Source organism: Medicago sativa, chromosome 6, assembly GCF_051527215.1.
Source record: "Medicago sativa cultivar Bolivia chromosome 6, Bolivia_mono, whole genome shotgun sequence".
Lineage (NCBI taxonomy): Eukaryota > Viridiplantae > Streptophyta > Magnoliopsida > Fabales > Fabaceae > Medicago > Medicago sativa.
The window spans coordinates 92,559,299-92,568,238 of record NC_140754.1 but is presented as its reverse complement, the minus strand read 5'-3'; the positions used below and the strand labels follow the sequence as shown (position 1 = coordinate 92,568,238).

Sequence of the window (8,940 nt, the reverse complement as noted above, 5' to 3'; positions counted from 1 at the left end):
TGTTTACTGCACAACATTGAACACACCAAAAATGATACATGGGGAAGACATAACATCACAACAGTAAGGCCATGTTTGGATAAACAACTTAACCAAGCACTTACAGAATAAGCGTTGACCATATACATGCTTGTATAAGTTATTTCTATAACAAAAGATAAAATAAAGACCAATTGTTTTCATATAAGCTATCATGGCGAGCTTACGGGAATAAGCTGAAAACAAGTTAAGGACATGTCATAAGTTGTTCCCATAACCTCTCTCAAACGGCCAAACAGTATATAAGTGTTTATGTCAGTAGATAAACATAAATAAGTCAATCCAAACAAGTCGCGGGGTACAAGAGTGCAACATCCTTTACCATTTTGAACTACCTAAATGAGTACAGCCTATTACAATATGAAGAAAACTTTACAATAATCATGTCAACAACAATGAGGTCAGTATACAACATAGTGTTTGTCCATCATGCTACTCAAAATTCAGCTAGCATCCTATAAGCTACTATATCAAAAAACAGTGAAGATTAAGTGTAATTCAAATGAAAAACCAGGGGCAATAAGGTAATTTACTTGATGATGAATTTTTGTAGAACTCCGAATAAATCAAACTCCATATTTTCTTCACCACTAAGAATGTACAAATTTAAGTAACCATTGTATGCCTGCCTTTTGATTATCCTAAAGCATCGGAATCACAGAACCGAGGAGATATTTATCCCTTAACTGTTGCAACCTTTTGAAAACTTATGAGCTGTGTGATCAAAATCAAATAGCAAAGTTGATACCAATCTAGCTGCAGGTAATGGCAGCAGTCATCATGAAACTTCAAGGAAAATATGTCAACTAGCCTTCAGGATGCTCATCGACGTCGAGTTCCAAAAACTCAGAGTCCTCCTCGTCATCCCAATCGGTCTCTTCCTCATCATCAAAACCATCAGAATCTTCGTCATCCTCACTCTGAAAATAATAACAACTCGACAAATTAATTGTCATTGTAATGAAAACTGTTTTGTTCATATGGGTAAGTTACATTTCCATACCCTAAAATATTAATAGTAATAGACTGCAAACTATTAATAGTAAATGCATCCCTTATACCATACCTTGCTAGTTTCTGTATTTTTATCAATATTCCAACATGTATACAGAATGAAATGCATTAAGCTTGTTTCTGTCAAATAAAAAATAAAACGCGATCTCTACATGCAACACACATGTTCTAAATATTAGTTTCAGTACAAATGAACCTTCTAGTGAAATCAAGCTACTGTAAACAAGCCTCTTAGGGATATTTGTTCCAGTGCAATTAGTATCCCATGATACGTATCCCAATATGATACCAAAACAGCCATGGGCGATACGTATCAGGGTCTGTACCCAAATGACATTGTATCCCATGTATCGTGGACGTATCCCATGTATCCCGATTCAATCTAGTATCCTACGATACTGTGAAATTTGCATTTCAGTTGCAGAAACCAGGCCGGGTTGCGCGACCGGGCAAAATTTCCAAAAAAAAATTCTGCTTTTTTTAAGTATCAGTTATGGAGCCGGGTCAGGTTTTGCATGACCTGCCAGAAAAGCCCAAATTTACCCGATTTTCTTGGGTCGGGTTTATGTGACCCATCAGATATTGCAAATGAACCATTTTTTATTCAAGAGTTTTCTTTTGTAACCGACCAATTAATTTGGAGCTATTCCCAAAAGCCACTCACCTTCTCTTCCTTTACGGCTTCTAACACATATACTCGCTGTATCTCTACACTATACACTCTATATGTTTGGTTTTGATTGAATTAAGGATGCTTTATGTTATTTACTTTTGTTTATGACTTGAGTTTTGAAGTATCTTGAAGTTTATATTTGATATTTGAAGTATTTTGGAGTTTATATATGATATTTTAAGTCTTTTTTTTTTTTTTTGTTCATGTATCTTACGATACATGATATGATACACAATTCAAAAAAGTGTTTGAACGATACACGATATGTATCCCGATTTGACTACAATGATTTGTTCCTTTATCTACAACTTCTGGTGTTGCTAGCATCCAACTCTGAACACCTTAATATTGATTTTAAAAATGAAGTTTTAAACACCTTTACTGATCCACTTTAAAATTCACTCAAGATATTATTTCATCTTCCTAAGTACTCAAGTTGATAGCAGGGATTCAAAATTAGCTTTCAATAATGTCAAAAATCACAAAACAAGAAAGAGGATATAAAGCTCATTTACACTGAAGTCGTCCGAAGTGAAATACAATCGTCTAGGAGAGTAATGCAATTTTTAAACTTAGCAGAGAGGAAGCTGAAATTTACATCTCTCAAGTGATGGAAGTGTAATTTTTGCTTAATTACTTTAAATATTATCGCACCCAAGGTTCAAGGTTTCTCTCAGAAATTAGGTTAGACCTAACTCAACCTTCAACCCTACAAAACTGGATTGTAAGATGAGGGATGACTTCCACCTATAAACACTTGTTTTGTCAGGCTATATCTCATCTAATGTGGGACTCTTGACAGTTTCTATGAGAAACAGAACTACAATTACGAGAAAATCATTTAATTGGCAAAAACTATCTGATAGCCTTCGCATAATAAAGCAGACAAAAATAAGGAGAGAAAAAGGGTATCTCACTCGGGTGAATTCTGAGGTGTGATCTAGTTGGTTTTCATGCCCTTCCTTCATGCTCCAGTCATCTTCGGATAGACCCTACATCATTTTAAGAGAATAAATTCAACAAGCCGATATACTGACCTTAGAGAAAACATATTGTTGACATGTTAATAGGTCAAGCATAGATATTATCTTCACAATTATATGCGCAGTACGAAATTCTTGAAATATATAAATGTCAACAACAGGACTAACCAGATGAGAGAATTACGAATGTAAATAATTGAATATGAATCATTCAAAACAAATTTGGAGCCACTTGATAAATTTCACATGTTGAAGTTGGTACTTACAAGTTCTTGTTTCATTTGTTCTATGGTTGTTTCCAATTCTGTAATATGGTTACTCAGAGCCTGTACAGTTCATGCAAGATCAAATGTTACGTCACAGAAATATAAAAGATAAATGGATCAGTAACTTGTCACATAGAAAATAGGAACCTCATGGCGTAGCATGGCTACAGAACGCTTCAATGCCTTTGCCTTTGTTAGAAGGTTTCTAGGCCTTAGAGTAAGTGGCCGCTTGTAATTTTTTCCACGATAGTAAATAATAGCAAATTCTTTTGAAACTTTCTCTATTGCCACGAGTATTCCACCACTCTCATATTCCAGTAACCTAGCTGTGTCTTCGACAAAAGCACGATTCTTCTGTTTTGTTACTAATTTAACAAGTTCTCGGTGTTTCCAATGCAAATGCATGTTCTCAATGACACCATCGAAAACACCACGTATACCTGAAGATTATATCATAAAAGATGTCAATATTGCATTGTTAGATTAAAGAAACTTATGAATGGTTGAAAATTACTCACCAAGTTGTAAGTATGCCTTCATTCTTAAACCAATCTGGCGGAACACCACTCGTTCTTCATCTGTGATTGTTTCCTGGTCATAATCAGGACCAACTGGAACCATGGATGATTCTATTTTGGCCAACAGCTTTTCTGCTCTATGCAATTTGTTCGCGGCCTATTCACACATAAGAGTGATAAATATAAAAAACATAGTTATTTAATTGGCATTCTGGTAGACATATTTATAAAAAAAAAAAAAAAAAAAGTAATGTGCCAAGCATATCTTCATAAAACATGTAGATACTTACAAGAGAGAGTTTGTGTTCAATTTGTTTGACAAGCTTAACATTCTTGGCTTTGGTAGCTTCTTTTATCATCCTCTCTTGTTCTTCAGAAGATATGTCCCTTCCCCAACGAGCTTGGGCCTCATAGAACTCAGCTAAAGATCCAGCCGGTGCTGTTGCTTCACCTTGTACAGACGGAGTTGCAACAACATCTTTGCACCGCACCTTCTCTTCAACATCCTGTACTTGTTTTGTCAATTCCTGTCTTTCAGCCAAAACTGCAGCCACACCTGTTGGAACAAAGTCCTTCCCACGATATATAACAATGAAATATCTATTCCTTAGCAGCAAGGTACCTCCTGTTAATGTCTGCACCATAACAGAAAAGAGATATCATGTTTATTTCCTTGTTCATCGTTCTAGGCTTCTAGTCTTAACCATATCTTGGCAACAAAAGAATATGACTATTAAAATAAAATAAAACTTTAGCAAATAATTTCTAAATTACAAAAACATACACTGAGCTCGTCGGCCATTAGTTTATTGTTAGTGTTCTGGATACCGGGTTTAACAGCAATCTTTGCGATTAAACTCTTCTCCCAAAGCTTAAGAATAGCACATGCTAGGCCTTGGTGATTTCTATTTCTCCCTTCATAAAGTACATGAAAAAAGTTATTAAGTAAAAAATGAAAAAAAAAATTAGTAAAGTATTGAAGTGAATGGATTTTACCTAAGGCAAAATGACAAGGAAGTGACTTTGCAATTTTCCTCAAATCGGTCATCTCGGCACTTGTTAGTCGAGAGCGCATCCCTGTAGGAAGAAGCCTATAAGGTGTTTTGTAACCAGGAACTTCACGGGGAAGTAAATCAGCATCAACAGGAGGTATTCCTGTACCCCACCATCCATCAAATCGAGGACCTAAATCATCAAGCAGCGCATTGTACTCTGCTTCCTCTTCTGTCATTTTCTCAGGCAGTTCAATGTTCCTCCCAACTAGCTCACTATTTTCGAGGGATGAGGTTGCATTATTGTCTTTTGTTTTCGACAAATTTCCCGATGAGACATCCGGAACGAAAAAACCATCACCTTCCTTTACATCGAGTTCCTTCGGGGAAGCAGGACCTTGATAATTTTTACCACGATACACGATCATAACACTTCCTGCTCTCCATGTAACCAACCCTCCTGTTCGGCGCTGCACACTACAACAGGTCAGTTGACATGCTCTTCAATTCAATGCCAAAAGTAAACAAACAATGTTTGACATACAAGCATGAAATCATGAGTGAATGTACTATGCACAATGGTCACTCTCATTTTCATATAGCAGCAATTACATGCTTACTTGACTGAACCACGACAGGTGCACATTAAGAAGCATAGATATAACACTAAACACGAATAGACTGAATGCGAACATGGGAAAAACGGGTTTTAAAAATTATAGGACACAGCATAGCTGTAATACAACACATAAACTAGTATCGAAACACAATTCTTAAATTAAAAGACAGAATTGATATTTTATAAATTAAAATAAGTCATTATGGACATGATCAAGTGCTAGCATTTATCTAATTAACATGAAATTCTCAGCTTAATGAGTTAAAGAAGTTCAAAAAAATTGTAAAATATAATTTGAAGTATCTGAAATAATTTTAAACCCTAGCACAAATACAAGTTATGACATGACATGGCTACTGTTTCAAAATGGGAGTGCTTGATACTATTGCAACACAACACACGAAATTCATCAAAACAATATCAAACTGAAACAATTACTCATACCGTACATGCATGCATATATTTTAGGAGTGTTTGACAGAATTTCTTTGGCCAATTCTCATTACATAACTTATATTAGTCCTCATATACACTTTTTAAAAAGTTTTTTTTTTTAAAAAAAAAGGCACCGGTGAGTGTAAAGGCGCGATTATAGAGGAAGACACATCCCAATTTTATTGACACCCCAACCCAAACAATCATAAGCAACACCCCTCAATAAGTTATGATTCCTCAATCGTGTTACAGCCAGGCATGTCATTCCTATTACTGAAGAAATCAGCATAAATGAAACTAGGAACGAGATCCCATCAAACCAAACCATGAATCCCAATACCATGAGAAGCAAGCTTATCCGCACAACTATAACTTATATTAGTCTTTGACTACACTTATAAATAAAATAACTTCTAATATGTCTTTTAAGTTGTTTCTAGCTTGTTTAAATAATATATCCAAATAAGCACTAAATTAAGCTCTCCATCTCTCCATACAAGCACTTAATTAATCCCTCCGGAATATCATATTTATATTGAATAAGCGCTTAATTAAACTATTTAACCAAACATACCCATATTTTAGTGAAACAAAAGAATGTAAAGTGAGTAAAGCCAGGCAAAATAAAACGGGCAAAGAAAGAGACCTAAACAATCTCATAAGCAATCCTCATGTTCTTAACAGTTCATTAATCTCTAGAATATCATATTCGCATTGAATAAGCACTTAATTAAACTATTTAACCAAAAACACCCTTATCAAATGAAATAAAGGAATATAAATTAGGCAAATAAAAGCAAAGGTCAAAGAAAGAGACCTCAACAATCTCATGAGCAACCTATGTTATTAATTTGGATCGGTTTTTGGATATCCAGATATACGTGTCTAAGAAAACTTATTTGGCCTAATCTCTTGTTACAACCTATATTAGTCTTTCAATACACTTATAAACAAAATAATGTACAATATGTCTATAAGTTGTTTCCGACTTATTTCAATAATATCATCCAAACAAGCACTAAACTAAACTCCCCATACAAGACATGACAAGCACTTAATTTAATCTCTCTAGAATATCATATTCATATTAAAAAATCGCTAATTAAACTATAGCCATTGACGCCCTTGCAAGTGAAATAAAGGAATATAATAAAGTAAGCTAAGAAGCACTAACACGGACATCGGACACGACCCTAACATGTCGACACCAGTAATAATTTAAGAAAAAGAATCAATGTCGGACACCGACAAGTGTCTCATAAAACCAACACACTATCAATCTGAAATGTTACAATGAAGTAAAGGCAAAGAAAGAGACCTCAACAATCTGATGAGCAATCCTCATATTCTTAGCAAGCTCTTCATGAAACTTAAGCCTAACCAACTCCTTTTTTCCTCCAGCTCTCATGAATCTTCTCCATAACCTCTTGTGTCAATCCAGCTTTAGGTACATTAACCCTCTCTCTCAAATGCATACCCTCTCTTCTCAACCTCCTCAACAATTCATCCTCAAGTGTCAATTCAGCTAAAGATGGTGCCTTTAATGTCCTCTTCTTAAACCCCTCTTCCTTAATTCCACCACCACCACTATCAATACTCCTCAATTCTCTCTCTTCCTCTCTCTTCCATGGAACCACCATTTTCTCTTCTTCATCTTCCTCATCCAATAAAACATCCGGACGATCCCATTTTATCTTCAACAATTCACTTAACTTCTCATCACCAGTAACTTTCAATGCACTCAACTTAACTTCTTCTTCTTCTTCTTTAACTTTTTCTTCTTGTTCATCATCTTCTTCTTCTACTAAACCTAAGTTTCTTAACCTAAAAACAATTCTTTCAACAGGATTTTTCGGTTTTTGAGGATGTGGTTGAAAAGGGTCATCTTTGATAGGAGATTCAGCGACCCTTTTGGGAGAAGATGGATTTTTTGTGAGCCATGGTGGTGTTGGGTTAGGAGAAGACTGATGGGTTGTTTTGAGAGAAGAGAAAGTAGTGAGAGAAGGAAATGAGGGTTTTTTGGGATGAGAGAGAAAGTGATGATTATGAGAGAGAGTGAATGAGGAGCGAGAGAGAGTGATGAGTGAGAATGGTGATGATGATGATGAATTGTTACAAGTGGTGTTTGGGAATGACATGTTTTTGTTTTGTTAGTGTTGTTGCATTTCGATGTTTTTAAGGTTTGGTTTTTTGATGTTTTTAATGTTTGAAGAAAGTTGCAGAATTTGGAGAAGGGAACAATTGGGGATGATGATGTGAAGTGGAAGAGAAAATGTTGGATAAGGTTTTTTTTTTTGGAGAGATTTGTTTGGATTTTTTAAAATGAAAAAACAAAATTTGGCTTTTTTATTGTGTGTTTCAATAACATGGGTAGGAAGTTTTTACTTTTTACTGCTCTCAAAAAGTTTTTACTTTTTACTGTGAGCTCTACTTATCTTCGTGCAAAAAACTTGTGGGCACATAAGATATGTTATTCTTTCCTTGAATTCTTCGATATGTATGAGTTAAGAGTCGAATCTCATCAAATGTTTAAAGGGTTCTGCCTCTTACCATTTGGATCAATCTATTATTGATAAAATTTGGTTTTTATTTATTTATTGGTTAAATAAGATTTTTGTCTCTAGATATATAGAGAATTTTGGTTGAATTCCTACCAATAAAATGAAATGTTTTAGTCATTTGGAAAAAAAATTGTTTACACTTTTTTGTCCTAATGCATGATTTATATTAACGTTAAAGTTATGATCATTTTATTTTTATGTTTATGTTTAAGATATATTCAAATTGTGTTTATCTATTATCACATTAATTTTTTCAAACTCACGAGAAACTATCTCCAAAGGTAGTTTTTGAAAATTATGGTGATTCATCATAATTTCGACAAACTTATTGTGATATCAAACATGCATTTAGTATCACGTGAATTTGCCAAAATTACGATGACTAATTGTGATTTCGATAAATCCACTATGATACCAAAAACGCACTTCTCAAACGAAAGTCATCATGTGATTTGTAAGCTTGATGTAAATTTTTGCAAGTAAATCAGTATTTTGATCTACAAAATTGTAAATGTCAAGCAATTTAGTATAGCAAATTAATCACTTGAATTAAAGCAATTTAGAACCTTCATCAAAACATTTCTTCAATAGACATCTAGAAAAACCAATTAAAGACTTGCATATTAACTTCAATAGTCTCTTTCAGCCTCAAATTCCTCATTTTTGGTTACAAGTCATGTGTTATTTTGTTTCTCCTTTTTCAAATTTTGGTTCATGCTAGTAGAGGACAAATATTTGAGGTACATTGAGACTTTTTTGCATTAGCATATGCATAAGTTTGTATTGGTTATAAACAAAAAAATTAATATGAAAAGGAGGGATAATGGTAACCGTTTCATC

The 8,940-nt window shown here is 34.3% G+C and overlaps 1 pseudogene across 1 annotated transcript; it reads right to left on the bottom strand.

The window, feature by feature from the left end:
• Positions 1–282: 282 nt before the first annotated feature.
• On the bottom strand, positions 283–7,820 carry LOC146918267 (CRM-domain containing factor CFM3, chloroplastic/mitochondrial-like; annotated as a pseudogene). Its single transcript, XR_015016099.1, has 9 exons — positions 6,858–7,820; positions 4,490–4,955; positions 4,278–4,408; positions 3,784–4,128; positions 3,494–3,650; positions 3,123–3,415; positions 2,976–3,035; positions 2,644–2,718; positions 283–959 (listed from the first exon to the last, which is right to left on the bottom strand). The product of XR_015016099.1 is annotated as a CRM-domain containing factor CFM3, chloroplastic/mitochondrial-like (transcript).
• Positions 7,821–8,940: the final 1,120 nt, after the last annotated feature.